We start from the raw sequence: 20,443 nt of genomic DNA, 5'->3' as shown, positions 1-20,443 counted from the left end.
TTCATTTTTATTTTTATTTTGAGGCAAGATCTCATTAAGTTGCTTAGGACCTTGCTAAATTGCTGAGGCTGGCTTTGAACTTGCGATCCTCCTGCCTCAGCCTCCTGAGCTGCTAAGATTACAGGCGTGCACCACAGTGCCAGCCTTCTTTTGTTTTAATATATTACACAGTCTATTTTCTTATATTGTCAGATCAAATATTTTTTCTTTTGCCTTAAAATATTTATTTCTTTAATAGGAATTGGCTGTGTCACATGGATCTTTTTGATACTGAGATATAGTATTTTGAAAATGCCCAGGTTCTAAGGAAAAAAAAAAAAAAAGAGGAAATTGTTTTACTATTTTCAACCACAGAATATTTGAACAGGGATCTCTTACTTAACGGCCTTTACTTAGGCACTGGTGGGGAAATTAGCCACATATTTATTTCAAGCATATTCAGTAAAAGCCTATGATGTGTCAGGCACGTGTAGAAATCCCAACTGAAACACGTGGTTCCTGCCAGCAAGGAGCTAAGGGTGGGATGGTTCCACTAGGTGCCAGAATGAGGGTAAGCAAAGGATACTTTGGGGGGAAAAAAAAGTATATTTTGGAGCTATCAAGGGCAGATATGTAATTCTTCCTAAGGAGTTAGACAAAGCTCCCTAGAAGAGATCTTCCTTAGGTTAAGGAGGAGATAGTCAGAGGGACAAGGGAGAGAAGAGCGTTCCAGGCAGAGGGACCAGCAAGTGTGAAGGTACACAGGCAACTGAGAACAGGGCAAAGAATTCAGCATGATGGATCACGACAGGTATGTGGAAGGTAGGTGAGATGCAGGCACGCGCAGCAGGATACAATGCACTTGTAGAAATAAATTATAAGTGGAGCCAAAGCTTCGTTGTACAACAATTTCCGAAAGAAGTGTTAGCTTGCAGAAACTTTAAAAATAATAATACCCGTTTGGAGTGATCTTTAGTCTGGAGGAGATGCCATATCAAGAATACATTGGCATCACCCCAATCTAGAGCTTAGATTTCTCTTCTTGCTGGGCTTACTCTTCCTGACCCCTTATAGCAACACTGCTTCATCTTTTTCTGAAAGAAAATAATGTCTCAGCACTGGTAGCTTTTGATTTGGTGCCCATTTGATCTGGCTGACTTAGGAAACAGATGCATCCTCTTGGTCTCAATACAAATTGTTGGAGTTTCTTTCTTTTGGTTTCACCAAAGCCAGATCTATGTCTCAATCAGCACAGAGGAAAACAGTAATTACTGAAGTATTAGTTTTATTATTATTTCCTGATATGGACTGCTGCATTCCTTGCTTGAATCTGGTTTTCTCCACAAGCCAGAGTTAGAAAATTTAAAAACAAACCCCTCTTGAATAAAGACTATATTAATGAATTTTAACCTTGTTTACATTGGAGACCTCCCTGAGATTTTAATGAAAAGGATAGATACTCTCCTTAGAAAAATTCATATTTTCTCACACCCACAAAATATAACACAATTTTAAGAGGTTCATAGACTTCTTAAAGCTCCTGAGGACTCTCAAGAAATTTATATACTCTGGATAAGAATCTCTGAACTGTACGTGGTGGCACACACCTGCAGTCCCTGCTACTTGGGAGGCAGAGACAGGAGGATCTCAAGTTCAAGAACAGCCTGGGCAACTTCATAAGACCTGTCTCAAAATAAAAAATAAAAAGAGCTGGGGGTGTGGCTTAGTGGTAAAGTGCCCCTGAGTTCAATGCCCAGTATCACCAAGAAAAAAAAAAAAAGGAGGGAGAGAGAGAGAGAGATGAAAAACTTACAGTGAGAGAGAGTTCTGGTCTCCAGTATGGCATGGAAGGAGGTGAGACGTCGTCACTCTCCCTTCAATGAGGAAAAAGTTGAACAGATTGGAAAATCAACAACTCTCCTGAGAAGCGAGTTCACAGGGCAAACTCCTGTCCCCCAACTTGGAGGGAAGGTCAGGTGAATACAGAGACTCAAGTCCAGAGCATAAGCATCCATGGGAACCAGTGCAGAGCAGTACAATGCTCAGGTACAGTGTGGACAAGTTTGAGAGTTAAAAACCCCAGGAAGACCAGCCACAGGGGCAGCTGTCACACCTTTGTGACTTTTTTGTTTTTGCGGTGCTGGGGATTGAACCCAGGGTCTTGTGCATGCAAGTCACTCTACTGACTGAGCTATCTCTCCAGCCCCACCTTTCTGTCTTTTACCTCCAGGAGTTCCTTCAGATCCTCACCTTGAATGTCATCCTTCTGACTTGGGGCAGGGGTGGGGTGGGGACAAGACTATTTTGAAACACACCAGACCATTCTGTTCTTCCCAATGAGGTTTGTCCTCAGGAGAACTATTCTACTAGAGCTTAACCTGCTAGGTTTTATTAAAACCAGGGGGGCTGGGGTTGTGGCTCAGTGGTAGAGCACTTGCCTAGCACATGGGAGGCCCTGGGTTTGATCCTCAGCACCACATAAAAATAAATAAATGAAATAAAGTATTGTGTTCATCTGTAACTAAGAAAAATTTCTAACAAACACACAAACAAACAAACAAACAAACAAAAATCAGCCTTTCGGGGAGGGAAATACCAAGTTCAGACCCCTTTAGCCATCCTGTCCCACCAAAGGGGGAACAGGATGGGGAAGTACAGGTGCAGTGCACAGTCCATGGGTGCAGGTTCACCAAAAGACTGAGATCTAACCCTAAACCCACAGAATACTTTTTATTCCTTAGCCTGTAAATACCACATCGCCAAAGGCCTTTTTATTGCAGCTCCTCTTACTGAATACGCCATGTCTACCTTTCGACAAATAATAAGAGGCATACTGAAAAGAGAAAAAAAAGTTTGAAGAGACTGAACAAGCATCAAAATCAGAATCTGATGTGGCAGCAGGAATGTCAGAATGATCAGACTTGACTATGATTAAGATGCTGAGAACAGTGGGACAACCAGAATAATGTAACTGGTCAGGGTGGTGCATATCTGTAATCCCAGATACTTAGGAGGCTGAGGCAGGAGGATGGCAAATTTGAGGCCAATCTGGGCAATTTAGTGAGACCCTGTTTCAAAATAAAATTAAAAGGAATAGGGAAGGACCTGGGGGTGTATCTCAGTGGGAGAGCTCTTGCTTAGCATGCATGAGGCCCTGGGTTCAAGCCCCAGTACCACCACCAAAGAAAAGGTATATAACATGTGCATCATGGGAATATCAGAGGAGAAGAAGGTGAGAAAGAAACTGGAGAAATACTTGAAACAACAGTGACAAAAATTTCCCCAAATTAATGTCAAACATCAAACCCCAGATCTTGGCAGCCAGAGAAATCTAGTAGAATAAATGCTAATAAACAAAACAGAACAACACAAAACATCCCCCCCTCACATAGGCATATGCTATGGTTTAGATCTGGCAGGTCCCATCCCCTAAAAACTCATTTGTTGGGCTGGGGATATAGCTCAGTTGGTAGAGTGCTTGCCTGATGAGCACAGGCTCTGGGTTCAATCCCTGGCACCACAAAAAAATCATCCAACCAAATAAACGAACGAACAAAAAGCTCATTTGTTGAAGGTTTGGTCCTCAAAGCATCAATGTCCAGAGGTGAGTGTTTGGCAAATGATTGAATCATGAGGTCTCTGACCTCCTCACTGGATTCATCCATTGATGAATGGAGGCTGAGGGTAGAGCCATTGCCCTGAGTGCACAAGCCCTGGTTTCGTTTGTTTGTTATTTCCACAATCCCACAGTGCTGGGGACTCAAACCCGGGCCACCAGCATGAGAGGCAGGCACTCTACGAGGTAGGCTATTATGGCCTGCACTAAGCCCTGGTTTCAATCTGCAGCACACACAAAAAAAGAAAAAATAAAAGCAGAATGGACTACTGGGAGGTAGTGGAAACTATAGGCAGGTGGGGCAAGATTGGAGGAAGTGTCACTGGGGGTATGCCCTTGGGGACAGAATCAAGGCCCTGATCCCTTCCTCTCTCTCTTTTTTTTTCCTTCTTCCTGACTTATATACAGGATAAAAGATTAATATGTGATAGTCACTCATATTCTTATATACCAGCAATGAACAAGTGGAATTTGAAATTAAAAACATATTACCAGATGGGTACAGTGGCTTGCACCTGTAATCCCAGTGACTCGGGAGGCTGAGGCAGGCGCCTTACAAGTTTAAGGTCAGCCTAGGCAACTTAGAGAGACCCTGTCTTAAAATTTTTTTTAAACAGGGATGAGGGTGTCACTCAGTGATAGTCTTCCTGGGTTCAATTCCTGATACCACAAAAACAAACAAAAAGCCAACCCAAACAAAAAAGACACTACCATTTACATTAGCACCCCAAAATGAAGTCTTTAGGCATAAATCTAAACAAAATATATACACAAGATCTGTATGAGAAGAACTACAAAACTACAAAGAAAGAAATCAAAGAAGAACTAAATACATGGAGAGACTTCCGCGTTCTTGGATAGAGACTCCTTTTGAACCGTGCATGTGCGGATGCCCTCATGCCTTGCTGAACACCCCTCGTCTGCCAACAGAGTAACCCAGTGCTGAATTCCCCAAACACACTGCCAAGGTCATAACCAAGGAAGTCAGGAAATGTCCTTTGGTGGGTGTGGCAGCAGACTGGTTTGCTCTGGGGGTTCATCATCAGGATTCCTGCCCTCAGGCCACTTTCCCAGTCAGGCTGCCCACTTCTCTCCCTCAATTTTGGCAGCAGCTGCGCCAGCAAATGGAGAGTGCTCACACACCGCTGTGACTTGCCTCTTGGATGTGTCGGTCATCTCAGACCTCAGGGGCCTTTTGCCTTTCTAAAGCAGAACTGAAAATTCACCTGGGAAGTCAGCTCTAGTGACCACAGAACTTTCACTTCCTTTTCGTGGGTGGGAGAAAGCTCTGAATGTCGATATTTCACCAAGAGAAAGGGGGCACTGGGTGAATGGAGGTTGAGGGGAAGCTCTGTTCACACCTGTGCCTCCCAACCCAGCAGATCGTCAGCATCCCCCAGGGGACTGCTTACCATGCAGACCTCTCCTTCCCACCTGCCACCTCCTCTGGGGGAGGTAAGGAGGGCAGGGGTCTATGTTTTCTTAAGTGCTCTCCTAATTATTCAGATGACCCTGGAGGCTTAGGACCAATGTGACAGACAAAAGGCCACTTGCCCCTTTCTGGCCCAGGGCATGGGCCAAGCCAGTCACATGCCTTCCTATGTTTTATTACATTTCCCTCTTTCTGCTCCCTGCCGTAACATTTGAACATACCTTTATTATGTCACTTGTAAGACATCATGTGCAATTCCATATTTCTTTCCTCGACAGATAGATGAGCTCCTCAGTGGCAGGGTTCATGTCTCATTCATCTTTGTGTTTCCAGTACCCATGGCTGTCACATAGAGTTGAGCAGGTTGCTTACTGTACAGTGGAACCCAGCTTGAGGGGTGAGGCTGTAAAAGGGGTTGAAATCTCACCTGACTCACCAAGTCATGGCCCCTGATTTTGGCCTAAGTATCTAGAATTGTAATTGAACAAAGGTGCTACATTTGATGGTACTGTTTCTATCTGCCCCTGGCATCATAATAATGATACAGAGCTGAGCATTTATTCAAGAAAAGCACAGAGTTCAGTGTTCTTGGCAGAGGGTAGGTGATCAAATAGTGTTTGCTAAGTTGAATAGAAAACTTTTTTCCTCATCTCTTTCAGAATTTTTTCATTCTTCAAGACCCAATTCAAATATTATCTGTTCTAGTGAAGTCTCCTCAAGCCCCAATTTATTGCTTCCTCCTTGGAGAAACAGAAGCACCGGGTTTATATCTTGGGAATGGCAGTTTTGTGTTCTTGTATATAAATCAGTCTCCCCCACTGCACAATAGCAGGATCATCTGATTCAACTCTTTCAATCCTGAATATCCAGTCAACCTAATGAAAGTTTATTAAATGAATGAACTCCCCAATCCTAAGGCTCTGGCTTTCATCAGATCATGTAAACATGCATTAACTTTGATCTCTATCACCTGAAATGGTAGTTTAATTTAAAAAATCAGTGTTAATTCAATCCATTATATATATATATATACATATATATATGTATATATGTGTGTGTGTGTGCATATGTTTGCACGTGCATACATGTATGTATATATCATACATCTATATGTTTACATCAATTTATTTATTAACACCAGCTTTACACCTGGCACCATGCCAATTTAAATAGATGACTGGCAGACACTCCTGCTGCTGATGTTTGAATGTATGCCATACTGGGTTACAGCTGGGTGTGGTGGAGTTTGCATATTGGTTCCATTGATGGGCTGATGGTTCTTGGGTTGCCCCATGTCTGAAACTTTAAACCCTATCTGGGCTAATCTTTTTTCCTTTTTTCTAGGAAGGAGATGTGGGAGACTGACAACCCCCACAATGGTGGGAGATGCCCCCACTAACCTAGGTGGATCTGAGGGGTACAAACAATGTAGGACTGGGTAGTAGGAAGTAAGACACCAGCTGTGGTCTGCCTTGGGGAAGCTTTTGGGAAAGGTCAGTGCCCACTTAACTGATTAAATTGATCTGACTGAGGCATCAGGATTTTGGGAAGTCAGAAGTTTGGGCCTCTTCTGTTTTTTGAAGCTCATGATAAATGAAAATACCAAGTTCTAAAGCTGTGTTATACAAGTTATGGTATATTTAAAATTTTAGATTTTAAAAATTAATATTTTTAAGGGTGTAGGGTATAACTCAGTGGTTAGAGTACTTGCCTAGCATATGTGAGCCATGGGTTCAATCCCCAGTACACTTGAAAACAAAATTAAATTAAAAAATAAAGAATAAAAATTAATATTTTTATCACAGACTTAAAAATGTAAATTTATAATGTTGCTAAATTCTGAATATTAGTATCCTTTCAAATTTCTATGTTGGAATCTAATACATAATGTGATAATACCTAGCTCAGTGGTAGGGTGCTTGCCTAGCATGCATGAGGCCTTGGTTTGATCCCCCAGCACTGGGTGAGGTGGCACACACCTGTAATCCCAGCTACTTAGGAGTCTGAGGTGGAAGGATTGCAGGTTCAAGGCCATCCTGGGCAACTTAGTGAGACCTCATCTGAACATAAAAAGGCCTGGGGATGAATAAAATAAAAAAGCTCAGTGGTAGAACATCCCTGGATTCAATTCCCAGCATCCCAAAAATAAAAGAACAAATTAAAAAAGAAGTAGGGCCCTTTGGGAGGTGACTAGTGGAATGAGTGCCCTCATAAAAGAGTTGAAGGGAGCTGTTCTCCCCTTTGCCCTGTGAGGATACCACAAAAGGATGCCCTCTTTGAAGCAGAGAGCCTTTGCTAGACACCTAAGCAGTTGGCACCTTGATCTTGAACTTCTCAGCCTCTGGAATTGTTAAGTAATAAATTCTGTTGCTTACAAACTACCCAGTCTAAGGTATTTTGTTATACCAGTTCAAATGGACTAAGACAAAATGCTATTCACAATTATTGCAGAAGCTCTAAAGCAGTATTATTTGACTCTAAAGTGGATTCTAAGTTACATGAGCCTGTATTAAGGTTAATCCCACCAGGGTTAGCATGGTGACCCAAGGTATAAGTCCATTTGTAGATAATGCCAAGTCTGAACCTGAGGTCTTTTTCAATTTGAGACCTGGATTGCATGGCTCTTATCTCCTCCCACTAACCATACTAGGCTTCTCTGGCATCAGAGAGAGAACTTAGGACCTCCTGTAGGACCTATTTGTTGAATGAATGGGAGCTGAGGGTGCCAGGCATAAAGGATCTCACTGATGGAACGTAATTTCTGGGAGGGCATCCAGAGGGGTATACTGGGCAGAAAAGCCCAGGCAGTATGGTTGGAAGTCCTGACCATCTGCACGTACAAACTGTGGGGGTTGCCTGGGCTTCTGCTGGAATGGAAAAGTAGGAGAACTTGTTTCAAATTCAGGCAGAGTTGGAAAACACAGTATTGTTCGTAGAGAGTCATTTTGACTTTTGGACCAAATGGGTTCTTGGGCAGCCTCCTCTGGAGTTAGATGTTACATACAGTGAATGGAATGTGCTATGGCCATAGGATGGGATCAACAAAGGCAGTTCTCTGGCAAATCAAGCTCTTGTTTATGCACATTCTTTCCTCTTTTGGATATGAAGTCATATGCTCTTCTTGGGGTCCTCTCTAAGTCATACTGGAAGAGGTGGAGACACAGGACAATCTTTGAGGTCAAGCAGATGGAGAAAAGCTCAAGGCAAGGCAGAATTAATGCAAGTATAATCTTTGATAACTCCAGATTGAACCCTGATCCTTGTCTCAGACTGACCCATAACCCTGGCCAAAGATGGCAATCAAAGGAAAGGCAAGTGAAGTTCTCATTGTGAACCAAGGGTCAACACACTTTTTACATAAAAGGCCAAAAATATTATTTTAGGCTTTGTAGGCCATACAGTCTCTATCACAACTTCTTGACTATTGTATGAAAACAACCAGAGGCAATAAGTAGATGAACTTGTGTAGCTGTGTTCCTATAAAATTTTGTCAAAATAGATGACAGCTGGGTGCCGCGTTGCACAACTGTAATCCTGGCTATTTGGCAAGGAGGATCACAAGTTTGAGGCCAGTTTGGGCAACTTACTGAGATCCTGTCTCAAAATAAAAAATTTTAAAAAAGAGCTGGGTGGACTAGAGAGAGGCTGTGTTCCTTGTCGTTCCATAACTCCGGCTTCAAGCAGAGGATATCTGTTTATCCATGAGGCAGTTTTTGCTGCTTATTGATCCCCTACTGTTTACTGTATTTGTCTACTGCGATCACCTGCAGTCTGCCAGCATATCAACACCTTTTTGAGTGCAGATTGCTCACTGTCAGGCGCCTATCATCCGCCATTTGCCTGCCTCTTGACTGTCCATTGCCTGCCTTTCACCTACCCATCACCCACCACCCAAGGTTCACCTGCCAATAGTCTGTCAGCAACCAGCAGACCAACGGCAGACTGCCAATAGATCGCCAACTGCCTGCTATTGCCTGGAAGTCCACTGTCCTAGTACCTGCAGGTTTGGTTACATGTGGCTGCTGCCATTTTGAGACAATAGCCAGGACCTGTAGGACCCCTGGCTGAACTGATTGTGCCCTGTCTCCAGGATCCCTCAAGTAGACTGACCACACCCTGCCTCCAGGACCTCCAGCCTACCACACCTACACCCCTGAGCTGCAGCACCCCATTTACCAACACATTTGCAAGCCAGAGCAGCCATCTTGGATTATCCTGGAAGTGGTAGCTCCCATCTTTAGGTGGGGCAAATATCCTGAGATGCCTGCTGGAGACTGGAAGCTCATTGTCAGGTACCTCTCAAACATCAGGCTACTGAAGACTGGGAGGTTTGAATACAATATGACTATTGTAGTGTAGATTTTATTTTCTCCTTTTTGAAAATTTTTAAGTTTTTATTTCTTTACTTTTCTTGCTCTATTTTCCTTTTGTTTACCTGTCTCCTCAGAGTCTCTCTCTCCCTTTTCTTATGCTAACAACCAACTTCTTTTGATTACGCTTTCACTCTTTCTACGATCTAGAACTTCTGTATACTCTTTTCATATCCCATTAACAGCTACATCCTACACCCCTCCCCATCATCTCTGTCCTCCATTAGAAACTGTAGACCTTATTGCAAATCTATTTGTTATACTGTAGATAATAATTGAACTCATTCTGTTTATTATGACAATATTGTTAAAGTCTTCATAGGGGCTATTTGGTTTAGGGTTGCATGTTATCTGTACTGGGCACTGTTAATATTGATCTCCCCCTTAAAGAAAAGGTTTTGGAAACCTATAGGGTCACTATAAGCCTATAGAGGGGAAACTCCAATACCCAGATCTGTACTACTAGAGGGGAAGATACATGAAGAACATGAAAAAACAAGGGAAGAAAAATGATCCAAACAAACCTAGATTCTATATTAATAGAATCCAGTGACAGCAAGGTAGAAGAAATGTCAGAAAAGGAGTTCAGAATATATATAATTAAAATGAAGCAAAGGATGAGATAAGAGAGCAAATGCAGGCAATGAATGATCACTCCAATAAGCAGTTGAAGGAGCAACTTCAGGAAGCAAAAGATCATTTCAACAAAGAGATAGAGATTCTCAAAAAAACCCAAATGGAAATCTTTGAAAGGAAGGAGACAATAAACCAAATAAAAAACTCAATGGAAAGCACCGCAACAGATTAGACCACTTGGAAGACAGAACTTCAGATGATAAAGACAAAATACTTAATCTTGAAAATAAAGTTGCTCAAACAGAGAAGATGGTAAGAAATCATGAACAGAACTTCCAAAAACTATGGGACATCATGAAAAGACCAAATTTAAGAATTATTGGGATTGAGGAAGGCACAGAGATATAAACTAAAGGAATGAACAACCTATTCAATGAAATAATATCAGAAAATTTCCCAAGCCTGAAGAATGAAATGGAAAATCAAATACAAGAGGCTTACAGAACACCAAATGCACAAAATCACAACAGATTATAATGAAAAATGTCTAACATAAAAAATAAAGATAGGATTTTGAAGACTGTGAGAGAAAAGCATCAGATTACATATAGGGGGAAACCAATATGGATATCAGCAGATTTCTCAGCCCAGACTCTAAAAGCTAGAAGGGCTTGGAACAATATATTTCAAGCTCTGAAAGAACATGGTTGCCAACCAAGAATCCTATACCCAGCAAAACTAACCCTCAGATTTGAAGATGAAATAAAATCTTTCCATGATAAACAAAAGTTAAAAGAATTTACAAATAGAAAGCCTGTGCTACAGAATGTTCTCAACAAAATATTCCATGAGGAGGAAATGAAAAACAACAATGTAGGGCAGCAAAGGGAAGAACTACCTTAAAGGAAAAACCAATCAAAGGAGAAACCAAGTCAAGTTAAAAACTGAAAATAAGCCCAAATGACTGGGAATACAAATCATATCTCAATAATAACCCTGAATGTTAATGGCCTAAACTCATCAATCAAAAAATATAGACTAGCAGATTGGATTAAAAAGAAAGACCCAACAATATGCTGCCTTTAAGAGACTCATCTCATAGATAAGGACATCTACAGACTAAAGGTGAAAGGATGGGAAAAAACCTACCATGTTCACGGACTCAGTGATAGTGGACTTCAAGTCAAAGTTAGTCAGAAGGGATAAAGAAGGACATTTGATACTGCTTAAGAGAACCATAAATCAGGAAGACATAATGATCATAAATATTTATGCCCCAAACAATGGTGCATCCATATACATCAAACAAATCCTTCTCAATTCCAGGAATCAAATACTCTACAACACAAAAAAAGAGCTGAGATGTAGCACAATGGTAGAGTGCCCCTGGGTTCAAACCCCAGTACCACAAAGCAAAACAAAAGAAAAAACCAAAAACAAATATCAGCAGGTTTGGTTCAGGGGTAGTAGGTTCCTAACCCTTACTTCAGAGTACCACAAGCAGAAAACCAGGCACCTTCAAGAAATACCAAGTCTTAAATATGATCGCAGAGCCCCCATCTCCATAAAAGGGAGTCCCAGATTAAGTGGGCTTGAACATTACTTAGATCTATTATTTACAAACTGTGGGACTCTGGGGAAAACCCATAACTTCTCTCATCCTCAGATTTCTCATTTTTTTAAATGTGGACACAATATCTTTATTTATTTAATTTTATGTGGTGCTGAGGATTGAACCCAGTGCTTCACGCATGAGAGGCAAGAGCTCTACCACTGAGCTACAGTCCTAGCCCCTCTCATTTGTAATATAGAGATTATAATACCTGCTCTGCCTAGCCCAGAAATATGGGGAAGTTCAAATGAACGATAACACATCAAATGTAAGAAATTCTTCTCATTACTATTAGAAAATTCTAGAAAGCCCTTAAAGACTAAGGCCTCTTATTAAAAGAGATGGTGCTTATTCACCAGTGAATCAATAGCCCTTGCCACATAGTGGCATTCAGAATACATTTGTTGACTTTATAAATGAAATTTAAAAAAATTTCTCCCTTCAGAGTAGTCTGGTATTATTTGACTAGCCTATAGCATTAGAAGTCCAAAGTGAAACTATTTGATAAGGATAGGACCATTTAAGAGTTGAATTTTAGCTATATCCAGGGAGTGTTTCTGGACCGACTTGCCTAAATAACTTTGGACTTGCAGAGATGAACTCCCAGCAAACATTATATGAACATTTCTGACTCCATGCAGATGATTGGAAGTGTTCCATACTTGAAGGTGGGTTTCCATCAGGACTTAAGATGTTCTCATCAGGAATATCCTCCTTGCAGAGAATCCTAAGCCAGTTGACTGACAACCCCTGAGAGCCACTTGTTTCAACACCACATCCCATGGCTGGACGTGACCAAGTGAACAAGCACCCTTCCCCATGATGCCTATGTGTTAAAGAAATCAAGGACTTATCTGGCATATGACAGATGTGTCATTGCCAACATAAAAGTTCAAGGTAAAATGTGATGAATAGGGCTGGGGAGATAGCTCAGTTGGTAGAGTGCTTGCTTAGCAAGCACAAGGCCCTGGGTTCAATCCCCAGCACGGCAAAAAAAAAAAAAAAAAAAAAAAAAAAAAAAAAATGTGATGAATATAACACCAATAAAATGAAAATGGAACTTAAACTGAGAGTAGAGTTGTGTCCTAAGTCAAACAAAATAGCCCCATTTGCCAGTCTGTTTTGTAGGCGGCCGTCAGCAGTGGGAAGGACCCTGCAGAGTGTTGCCACCAGCCAGACCTGAGTGGAAATCATGACTAGCACGTCAGGGTGATGTGGCCTTGCACACTTACTCTCAGCTTTATCATCTCAAGATGTCTTGAGAATAAAATGAATCATGCAAATGAAAATAACACACTTTTGGAAACCATCCTTGGGTGGGAACAGAGGGACATCCTGAGAGGAGTGGGTAGTTGTGGGCTGGGCAGCCTCCCAAAGGCTTTCTCCCAGGCAATGGCTTTCTCCCAGGGCTTTGCCATCTACTTATTGTGTTGGGACCAATGAGACCCCTGCTGGGTGGGAGGAGATGAAACCACTCCTGATCATGGTGGAATGTCATCAGGGTATGACATGGTGGAATGGCTCCTGGATAGTCTTTTTTTTTAAAAAATTGCTTTAATTAGTTATACATGACAGTAGAATGTACTTTGATACATCATATATAACGGAGTAGAACTTCTCATTCTTCTGGTTATACATGATGTAGAATCCCACTGGTTATATAGCTATATATGTAAAGAGGGTAATAATGTCTGATTCATTCTACTCTCCTTCCTACCCCCATACTCCCTCCCCTCCCTTCATTCCCCTCTATCTAATCTAAAGTAACTCAATTTTTCCCTACCCAGCCCCCATTGCAAATTAGTATCCACATATCAGAGAAAACATTCAGCTTTTGTTTTTTGGGGATTGGCTTGTTTGGCTTAGCATGATATTCTCCAGCTCCATCCCTTTGCTGGTAAAAGCCATAATTTCATGCTTCTTTAAGGCTGAGTAATATTCCATCGTATAGATATACCACTTTTTTTATCCATTTATTCATTGAAGGGCACCTAGGTTGGTTCTATAGTTCAGTTATTATGAGTTGAGCTACCATAAATATTGATGTGGCTGCATCAAGTAATGTACTGATTTTAAGTCCTTTTGGTATAAACCAAGGAATGGGATAGCTGGTCAAATGGTTGTTCCATTCCAAGTTTTCTGAGGAATCTCCATACCGCTTTCCATAATGGTTGCACCAATCTGCAGTACCAACAGCAATATATGAGTGTACCTTTTTCCCCACATCCTCACCAACATTGATTGTTTTTTGTATTCTTGATAATTGCCATTCTGACTGGAGTGAGATGAAATCTTAGAGTAGTTTTGATTTGCATTTCCTAATTGCTAGAGATGATGAAAATTTTTTATATGTTTGTTGATTAATTATATTTCTTCTTCTGTGAAATGTCTGTTCAGTTCCTTGGCCCATTTATTGACTGAGTTATTTGGTTTTTTTGGTGTAAAGTTTTTTGAGTTCTATATATATCCTAGATAGTCTTAAAAGAAGCAACCAAAAGACTGGGAGCTTACTGCAGCAACCTCAAGACTTGACCTTGAGTAACTTCAGTGGGACCTGAGAGAGGGAAAAGGAATGGGAAAATAAGACTGTGGATTCAACAGTTGATAGCGAGCGGTGGTCATTTACTAAAGACTTGGCCATTTATTTCATTCCTGAAGGACAGTGCCTAAGCATACGCCAAGGCATAAAGTACACCACACTTCAAGTTTTCAGTTGGCTCTGTTAGGCCAGCAGTTTACCGTCATAAAGATGGATGTAAAGGATGAGAGGATTTGCTGGGTGGGGTGGCGCGTGCCTGTAAGTCCAGTGGCTTGGGAGGATCCCAAGTTCAAAACCTTAGCAATTTACTTTTTGTTTTTGTGGTACTGGGGATTGAACTCAGGGCCTTGTGCTTGCAAGGCAAGCACTCTACCAGCTGAGCTATCTCCCCAGACCTGCCTTAGCAATTTAGTGAGACCCTAAGCAATTCAGCAAGACCCTGTTGCTAAATAAAATACAAAAAAGGGCTGGGATGTGGCTCAGTAGTTAAGTGCCCCTGGGCTCATTCCCTGGTACCAAAAAAAAAAAAGACTCATTAAAATTTTTCTTTGAATTATATTGTAACAAAGCAAATGGATCACAGTTAAGTTTTATCAGATTGTGAAATAGTCTGTGGTATTGATTCAAAGTCACACATTAGAAAACTTTAGGGCCTATTTATAGGGAGTACTTTGTGTTTGCAGGGTATCTTTCCATATGTACTATTGGTGTTGTCACAACTTGTCACACAGATTCTATTTTTTCAGTTTTCCAGAGTCTATTTAGTATGTAGGTTCACCTGCTTCCAGATTTATTTAAACAAGATAGTATTTCCTTGCTTTGCATTATATACATTGCATTCTGCAACTTCTGCATATTTTTCTTAATTATAAAGATTCTCTTAGGGAGCTGAAAACTACCCTTGATTTATAGTAATTGTGTTTATTAGTCCATTTTCTATAACACGATTCCTGAGGCCAGGTACTTTATGAAGAAAAGAGGTTTGCAGTTTTAGGGACTGCAAGTCCAAACACACAGCACTGGCTCTTGCAAGAGCTCCCCTCACTGCATCACAACATGACAAAGGATAATGGCAATGCCCCTGATGACCTGATTATCTCACAATAGGCTCCACCTCTTAAAGGTTCTATTATTTCCCAACACCACTGCACTGGCCACCAAGCTTCCAGCACATGAACATAGCATTGGGGGAAGGGTAGCACTCTTAATAAGGGTACTGTGGGGCTGTCGCACTGCAATGGACAGGACCAGAGCATCAGGATAATATGGATGGTGAAAATGCAAGGAAAAGCTGTGAGGGCTACCGAAGCAGCAAAGATGAAATACCTTGGCCGGGTGCAGGAGGTGACTACCGTGAATGTAGCACCTCTCCTTTGCCATCATTTCTTTTTCTTTTCTTTCTTATTTACATTCTTTCTCTTTTTTTGTGGGGGGTGGTGGTACAGATACTGGGGACTGAATCCCAAGGTGCTTTACCACTGAGCTTTTGTTCTCATTTTGAGACAAAGTCATGCTAAGTTGCTGACAGTCATGCCAAGTTGCTGAGGCTGGCCTCGAACTTGTGATCCTCCTGTCTCAGCCTCCCAAGTTTCTGGGATTACAGGCATGGGCCACTACAACTGCTCACCACCATTTCTTGAGTGCCCTCTACGTGCTGAGGATGTGCCATTCCATTCAGTTCTTGAAATTGCTCTGGAGGGCACATTATTGTAAAGCATTATTTTTATGCTCCTTTGACAGATGAGGAGACTGAAGCTTAGGTCACTTGGCCAAGGTCACAAAGACAACTAGTAAGTAACAGAGAAAAGATCTGAACCCAAGTTTTATGACTTCAGAGCTCACGGTTTTTAACTATGGTTCTAAAATGTTCATGCTAAAATTTCCTGGAAGCCCTCTCTTATCTATTCTTTTATGGGCACATGATTTATATCACCCATCCGGAATGGGATGGAGTGTAAATGGAGATTCAGGAAGCATTGCCTCTCCAGGAGGACTCAGAGCTTTGATTTCTCCCCTGGGAGCCACACTGCCTGTCAGCTGGGAGGTACAGGAAGAAAGCAGATTGCTGCAGGGTGTTCACTTGTGCACAATTTATTATCTAAAGATAAGGCCTAAGAGGCCTCTCCATTGCACTACACTTCTTCCAGTGACTGAAAGCAGAAAGGCATCTGTTTAGCATTTGAGACATGCACCTGGAGTACTTTGGTTAAAAGGGAAAAAATAAATACTAAAATACAATAACACAAAGATTTACTCCCTCTGCGGCTGACTTCGCCCATTGCTTTTAGTATGGAACTCAAAGGAATTAATTCAAATTTGGGGCTGCCAGAAAAGGGTGCCCTTGCTTTTGATTAATTGGAAAAACTATAGATCTCCCTAGGAGAGGGCTTGAATTCCCTGCTAGGGTGTAACCCTAGGTCCTGGTCTGAAGAATGGAAAAAAGTGCTGAGAATCTGTCAGGGTGGGATCAAAAGAGACATGTTGTCATTCAATACTGTGCTTTATGTGTGGAATACATTCAAGGTCGGCATACTGGATACCTGCCAGTTACCCCTCCAGACCTGTGCTCCACCCTTTCCCCCCAGCTCTGTGTCCTGTCTGAACTGCATCAGTGGCTTCCTTTACTTACCCTCTGACTTCCTGTATGGTTAGGCTAAAGGAAAGCACCCATGGGGGATCAGAGGGCAAGAGAAGAGTGAGGTAAGGGTGTTATTTCCTCAACCACCTCCCTGGTTGGACACCCGATGGGCTGCATCCCTCCCTCTGAAGCCCACAGCTCCTGCGTGGTGGCTGTCTCCGCATCATTGCCATCTCTGGTCTGAGTAAATACATCTCCCTTATTCATTCAAGGCCTGAGGGTAGCAAGCATTCCTTTCAGTTACTTGCTCTGAATTACTGAACTGTCTATTCTGTGCACACACCTTTGTGAATAGCCCCATCATTACACTCTAATCAAATCACCCAGTTTGAATGTGCCATCTGTTTCCTTCTGGAACGCTGACTGATACACCTAGAGAGGTTTAAAGACTTGCCCAAAGTTGTAGCAGAATTTGATTACATACCAGTGTGTACTAATAAGAAGAAATAAAACTGTCCCAGTGCTTTACAGTTTATAAGGCACTTTTATAAACATAATCTCAGGGTGCAGGGAGAGCATGAAGCTTTCCACTTAGAGACTGGGAAATTCAATTTTAGAACACAAGGGATTAACCACAGCTGGTGAGCTTCAGTGCCATCCTCAGACCCCATGCGTAGGCTCTGCCTGTCATACCCTGGCTCATCTCCAGGTCAGGGATGAACCTCTAACTCCTCACTCGCACAATGCCACACTGTGAGCGTCAGGAAAATGAACATACCCAGAAGCCCCTCTTCAGGCCCAGAGCTAACAAAGCTACAGACACCATCCAACACCCTGCGAGGCAAGTAGTGTCATTCCTACTTTACAGAGGAGGAAAGTGGGGTTCGAGAAGGCTAAATAACTTACTGAAAGTCATGCAACTGAGAGTCAGGCATGGGGGTGCACACCTGTGATCCCCGATGCTTGGGAGTCTGAGGCAGGAGGATCACATGTTCAAGGTCAACCTAGGCAACTTAGTGAAATCCTGTATCAAAATAAATAAAAAGGGACGGGGCATGTAGCTCAGTTTCAACTTTTTTGCCACTGTGACTAAAAGACCCGACCAGCACAATTGTAAAGGAGGAAGAATTTATTTGAGGGTTCACCGTTTTAGAGGTCTTAGATCATAGAAAGCTGGCTCCATTCCTCAGGACCTGAGGTGAGACAGAACATCATGGCAGAAAAGTATGTGGAGGGAAGTAGCTCAGGTGGTGATCAGGAAGCAGAGATGAGAGATTCTACTCCCCAGAATCAAAATATGTACCCCATAGTCACACCCCCAATGAACCACTTCCTCCAGCCACCTGCCTCCAGTTACCACTCAGGTAATCCCACTAGGGATTAAGTCCCTGATTAGGTTAAGGCTATCACCTAATAATTCTCCTCTAAACCTTCTTGCATTGTCTCACATGTGAGCTTTTGGGGACACCACATCTAAACCATACCACTCAGTGATTCAGTCCCTAGCCAGTACACACACACACACACACACACACACACACAGAATGTCCTTTGTTTCAGACATTATGAGAAAAATGCAGTTGGGGTCCAAGCTACTTCTACTGTGGCGAGTGAGGGGTGGGGTACCAGAGGGCGTTCTTCACTTTTGCAAACATCCTCTCTGTGGGGCTGCTGGGCAATCTGATCTATCATCTGATCAAAAATTTCCTCTTGACCCATTAGCTTTGGTGACATAAAGCAGAGTCTGGGCCTGCTATTGATGGAGCCTTGACTCAGGGTCACCTTCTTTCTGTGTGTCCTCAAAGATTTGCTTTATTGGTTTGGGTCTTGATGCCCTCATCTAAGATATGGGGAGATGGTGAGTCCAGGGCTCTGCTACTTCCCTTTCTAATCTGTGTTTGTGAGTTTAGGGGTCTGGAGAGTCATGTGGGCCTTCCCAGCTCCCGCTTCCTCCTCCCTGAGCAGAACATTGGGTTATATTGTTGATGGACTTGCATCAGTGAGTTCACATTTTCTGCCCTAGTTACTCACATTTATAAGCAGTTAGTTATCACTTATAAGTGGTGGCCTGGTTTGTAGAGGGGTTAGAATTAGACTCAGGACCTTATTTGTGAATCACTTTAGCCAGCTGCCAACCCTGGAAGAGTGCATCCGCCCGCCCCTCCTTGTCACTACATGCGCATCCTCACTTTCCAACAGCGAAAAGGAGCGTCTGGGGTCCTGAGGCACCCAGTGACTCAGGGTTAGAATGGGCCCTGCAGCCTCCTGTGCTCTGCTCTCTCATTGCCAAGGGAAAACCATCGCTGTGCTTGGTAAAGATTTCCATTTAAAGCTATTGCGCTTCGCCAGGCGCACACCTGTAATCCTACTGATTTGAGAGGCTGAGACAGAAGGATGGAGAGTTCAAAGTCAACTGCTGCAAAAGCTACTGCACTTATGCTTAAAGATGAAGCAATAGGGGCTGGGGAAATAGCTCAGTCGGTAGAGTGCTTGCCTTGTAAGCACAAGGCCCTGGGTTCGATCCCTAGCACCCAAAAAAAAAAAATTAAAAAAAAAAAAAAAAAAAGATGAAGCAATAAACACCGAAGGTAGGAAAGGGAACATAGAAAATTAAGATAGATAAAAAATTAGCAAATGAAATGGGGTAGTTGGTTGCGCTGCCATTAGGACTTAAAACAGAGAGGGGCTCCTGTGAGGTGCACGGGAGCTTAGCGTAAAACCCAGCGGCCAGTGACTTTGTGTTCTTGTCGACTTGTCCAAGGACCAGCGGTCACTCTGCTTTCTGTTTTGTGACGGCCCTTGTCCAGAGTGCCTGGGTACTCAACCCAAGCCACGTAATGACGCAGTCACTGGGAGAACAGAGAAAGGGAGGTGCTTTACCTGGGTGATGGGTACAGCTCAGAGGATGGGGAGATGCCCAGGACAGGTGGGTAAATCTACAGGACTGTTTGAACTTCAGGCATTTCTTTCCTTCTTGCAAGTAGGGGAGAGAGAAGGCGATCAGCTGAGCTTAGGTTCGTGTCCATTCCTCAACCAATCACGATGGCCAGAGGAACTTGATACTCTGATTGGCTAAACCCGAGTCACATGCCCACTCCCGGGGCAAGTAGGGGAAGGAACTCCAGGAAATGGTAGACCACTGAGCTGACATGCTGAGCCTCGGCTGGTCCCCAGGGGAAGCCTGGGGGTGAAGGCACCAGAAAGAAGGGTAAATGGATGCTCAGTGGCCAAACCACACCCGCCCATATTTCTATTGCTGAGCAACCCTTCACCTTTCAGATTTGCTCACTCCTGTATTGGCAAAGCTCTCCTCGCCCAGGGGCTGACCTTCCTCTAGATGGAAGCAGGCCAAACCCAGGAGGTCTTGAGTGAAGTGCAAAGAGATCCGAGCTGAAGATTTGGGTTTTGGTTCTGATCCTGCCACAGACTTCCTTCCCTTGCCCGCCTTCAGTTCACTCTGCAGCTGTAAACAAGGAGCCCGGGTAGACTGTCCGTGGGACTCTTGCTCTTCTAATAGGCTGTGGTCCCAGGCAGTGTCCTGGGCACTCCAAGTGCCTCCCTCTCACATCACATCTCACAGCCAAGGCAGCTTTCTCTGAATATGGGTGAGCCCTGTCATGGAATTGTATGGCCTGCTAGAAAATGCCTCACTCTTACCATCAGATGATTTGTTTTGAATCCTGACTTAATTCCAGATTCTTCCTGGTTCCTGTGCAAATTACTAGTCCTGTACAAATTACT

The 20,443-nt window shown here is 42.8% G+C and overlaps 1 non-coding gene across 1 annotated transcript; it reads left to right on the top strand.

Annotated features, from left to right (window-relative positions):
• The first annotated feature begins 3,086 nt into the window (after positions 1-3,086).
• Positions 3,087-3,158, top strand: Trnaa-agc (transfer RNA alanine (anticodon AGC)). The gene has a single exon. It is a non-coding gene; the product is annotated as a tRNA-Ala (tRNA).
• Positions 3,159-20,443: the final 17,285 nt, after the last annotated feature.

This window comes from Sciurus carolinensis, chromosome 11 (genome assembly GCF_902686445.1).
Source record: "Sciurus carolinensis chromosome 11, mSciCar1.2, whole genome shotgun sequence".
NCBI classification, from domain to species: domain Eukaryota; kingdom Metazoa; phylum Chordata; class Mammalia; order Rodentia; family Sciuridae; genus Sciurus; species Sciurus carolinensis.
The sequence above is the reverse complement of the archived record's forward strand: the minus strand, read 5'-3'. Positions and strand labels throughout refer to the sequence as shown.